Genomic DNA, 4,194 nt, shown 5'->3' with positions numbered 1-4,194 from the left:
ATCATTTAGTGCAATAATACCATAAGTATAAAAAAGTAAGGTTAAGTGTCATCAACAGTCGACAACAACAACAAAAAAAAAGACCCCGAAGAAAAAAATTAATTTTTTTTCTTGTTTTTCATATTTATTCTTTACTTATTATTATTATAAAAGTAACTAAAATGTAAAAATATGAAACTTTTTATGTTCGTTAAGGTTATATTGGGTGAAATAAATAATAATAATAAAATATTTTCACAAGGTACGCTAGCAAGCACCTTGCGAGTAGTTCGTACGTAATATTATATAATTCGATAGTGTAACGTGACCTGCACGTTCACCAAGTGATTTACAATTTATAATGGCGTGATTAGTAGTTCGACAGGATTCAAAGGGCAGAAAACAATAAAATTCAAGTATAAATAGATGCATACTGTTTAGGATAAACAAATGCAGTTTCATATTACAACTTGAAGTAATTCTAGAAAAAAAGAAGGGTAATTTAGATTTGTTTAGATTTTTATGGTTACGAGGTCAGTCAAATTGACCAATCTTGTTTAAAGTTAGAGTAGAGAAAATAACAGACAAAATATAAAGTTTTACTGAAAGAAAGCGTTTGAAATTTATTTAGGAGGTTTTAAGGATTACGCAAATAAAATTTGAAATTTTTGACAAGAAGAAAAGTATTTTATTATTTTAATCTTAATGTGCAAATTACTTAGTCTTGGACTAGTATATAGAAATAATGTATATATTCATGGACAAATCTTTAGTAAGAATACTATATTAAAAACCTGATTTTTTTCTACATGTATTAAGAGTTATAGTATAGAAACTATAACGAGTACAAAATGGTTACGAGGTCGGTCGATTCGACAGACTTCGTTGCGAGAGAACAATGTATTCAGAAAATAGTTTCTTTACTCTGGTCCTCAGGTAAGTTCTAATTTCTATTTTGGTTTATGGTATTAGCAACGTATTTAAAGAAGTTTTCATTCATCTGAACTATTATAGTATGTAACTGAGGTTTCACTTCAAGGTAAACAATAGTATTTCTTCCTTTCAGAGAGTGGTACATATTCCAATATCTTAAAAGAAGTTATTGTTCCTGTGATTGATAACTCTCAATGTCAAACGCTTCTCAGGGAGACGAGGCTATACAAACATTTTAAATTGTACAGTGAATTCATTTGTGCTGGTGGAGAAGAGAAGAAAGACTCTTGTAAGGTATGTCATTAATAGTACAAAATGATATGTAAGATATGTCACTAATAGTACAATATGATATTTATTTTAGCCCGAACCTTTGAATTTCGGAGTATGAGAGTCAAGTCTTTATATATAAAAGTAGAGGACATATTGATATAATTTTAACGAAAATTCCGTTAACCATTTCGTAAGTAATGGCTGATGGTCAACACAAAATATTTCATGGCGAGTTTTTCAGTGAGAAATATTCACTATTGTAAAATCTTCGAAGACACTTAAGTTTGATTAACCCTTAAAAACAACAGGGAACTTCTTGTCTCTATGCTGAGTCTTTCGCATATCTGGTGAATTATTCAAACTAAAACACGAAACGTCGCCTCACCCCTAATCATTAAGTATTCAGCCTAGAACCCGAAACGTCGCCTCACCCCTAATCATTGAAGTAGTGAGCCTAGAACCCGAAACGTCGCCTCACTTCTAACCGTTAAAGTATTGAGCCTAGAACCCGAAACGTCACCTCATCTCTAGCCACTGAAGTATTCAGCCTAAAGCCCGAAACGTTGTCTCAACCCTAATCACTGAAGTATTCAGCATAGAATCCGAAACATTGCATTACCCCTAACCATTGAAGTATTCAGCTTAGAACCCGAAACGTCGCATCAACCTTTACTAAGCCCAAACTCTTTAAAATGTGATATACGTTTCGACAGCATTGTATAAACTTATCTCTAAAGAAAACGCTTTTCTTCACACATAAAGCCTCTTTCGAATAAATCAACTTACACTTTTCTAGATTGCTACTGAACTGAACAGTTATAACCTAAACCCGATTTATAACCCAGTTATAACCTAAACCCGATTTTCTACCTTAATCCAGTTCTCTGAGATATCAGTCATATCGGATTTTTTTTTTCATTTCTATAGATATTTTGACCAACAAATATTTGTTTTAAACGACTTAATATTTAACCCTAGAATTACCTATTTTTTTTAAACGCTTTCTTAAAACTAGTTACGCATCAAATTGCCTGTGAGTCCTTTACTATATCGCTTATTAATAGCAGGACTTAAACAAAATACTCTCAGTATTGTAATTAATCCCACGAATTCATTTTCTCCCCAGCCCCCCAGTGGCACAGCGGCATGTCTGCAGACTTACAACGCTAAAAACCTGGTTTCGATACGCGTGGTTGGCAGAGCACAGATAGCCCATTGTGTAGCTTTATGCTTAACTTCAAACAACAACAACAATCCCCCCCCGGTCAGTTCTTAACGCTGAGTGCTGTAACAGGCATATTACTCAATATGATGCAATATATGGACCCCCACTGGTATTGAACGGTATGAGAAAACACGGCGCTTTGATGGTCAAATATTAATCATCGAATAAATTATGATAAAACTTGAGTAAATTATGTTAATTACCAACATGTCGTTCTTACGTTAATAGCGAAAATTTAGAGCGACCGACTTCCTTCACTACAAAAACTAAGTAAACTTCGATAAAGTAAAATGTGCAGAAATAAGCAGGATAATGAATATTGAGTAATATATAGATTTTTAATAATAATTACTTATTATCACAGGGAGACGGAGGCGGTCCTTTAGTGTGTTGGAGGCAGGGCGGTAGATATGAATTGGCTGGCATCGTATCCTGGGGTATCGATTGTGGCACGGAAGGCGTGCCCGGTGTTTACGTCCGAGTTCAGGGCTATCTTGATTGGATAACCTCGATTACACAACGTCCAATCCAAAGCTACTGGCCAGAAATATGAAATACATGTAGTCTGACACGCGTTCAGTTGTATTTGATGAATTCTGTATAAAACTCGGACTTTCTTTAAAATTTAACGTGTTATGTTTGATATTGTAATGGTTCTAATTTGTATTATCAATACTGGTATAAAAGCCCGTCAAAAATGACAGGAAACCATTGTTGAATGATTAACGAAAATTATAGAATTTAACTAAGACTAATTGTACCTCCAAAATTCACCTACTCTTCACTTATTTCATCAGTTTTGAAGTAATTCGTTAATCATCGCATTTTTAGTAAAAACTATGCTGAAAAATGAAATGTTATCGTGAACAAAAGTACGTGTGCACTCTGAAAGAAACTTAAATATCATTTCTCAGCCTTTTCACTGTATTCTTTCTAGGTAAGGAAGTAGAAAACGTAGTGCGGACATTCCGACACAAATTTTCAACTCTTTCGAGTGTACAAAGGATAAAAAAATATTTGGTTGTAATAAACTTTTATTTTTCTTTATGTTTTAAGGCCAAGTAGATAAAATATATGTTAAAATACCAAAATAATATTTATTTATTAACATTTATTCACCACTTAAAACTTTTTAAAACACTGACTCTATAACGTTAGTAATCGTAGGCCTATTTGTAGCCTAATTTAAGCATTAGGCCTAATACATAAACGTAACGTAAGGCTTAACTGAAACACTACTTGGTATATTTTATTTTGCTTTTGGATACAACTCAATGTCATAAAACTTCTGAATTAAACTATTTTGCTGTGATATCACCGAAATTATAAAAGACTCGACCATGATTCTCCCTATCAGTCACAAATATTTTAAAATTATTTTCACCTCTTGTTCTCGTCACAGCTACATACAGTTCTCTATATTCAAACACTGGTTCCGGCAAAAATACTCCAACTTGATGGAAGGTTTGTCCCTGAGACTGATGAATAGTTATCACAAATTACGTTATCACTGGAAATTGTCGTCTCTTAAGTACGTATGGAAAACTTTTTTCACTGGTTGCTAAATCTATTCTCGGCATTAAGACTCTTTCTGCTCTATGACTTCTATTTAAAATTTCACAATCTAAAGAATACCGACGTAACCTTCTTATAAGCTATAATCTAATGTCTACAGTGTCAACGACGAGAATTAATTAATTAATTCACAAGAAACACAAAAATTTAGAGAAACAAGTCTAATAGTCTTGAGCTTCTGGCTATATTTGCCCCCTAGTGGAATGTCT

The 4,194-nt window shown here is 33.1% G+C and overlaps 1 long non-coding RNA gene across 1 annotated transcript; it reads left to right on the top strand.

Annotated features, from left to right (window-relative positions):
- Positions 1 to 1,046: 1,046 nt before the first annotated feature.
- On the top strand, positions 1,047 to 3,118 carry LOC106476659. Its single transcript, XR_001291915.2, has 2 exons — positions 1,047 to 1,206; positions 2,775 to 3,118. It is a non-coding gene; the product is annotated as an uncharacterized LOC106476659 (long non-coding RNA).
- The last annotated feature ends 1,076 nt before the right edge of the window (positions 3,119 to 4,194 follow it).

Source organism: Limulus polyphemus, unplaced genomic scaffold (assembly GCF_000517525.1).
Source record: "Limulus polyphemus unplaced genomic scaffold, Limulus_polyphemus-2.1.2 Scaffold11150, whole genome shotgun sequence".
Lineage (NCBI taxonomy): Eukaryota > Metazoa > Arthropoda > Merostomata > Xiphosura > Limulidae > Limulus > Limulus polyphemus.
The sequence above is the reverse complement of the archived record's forward strand: the minus strand, read 5'-3'. Positions and strand labels throughout refer to the sequence as shown.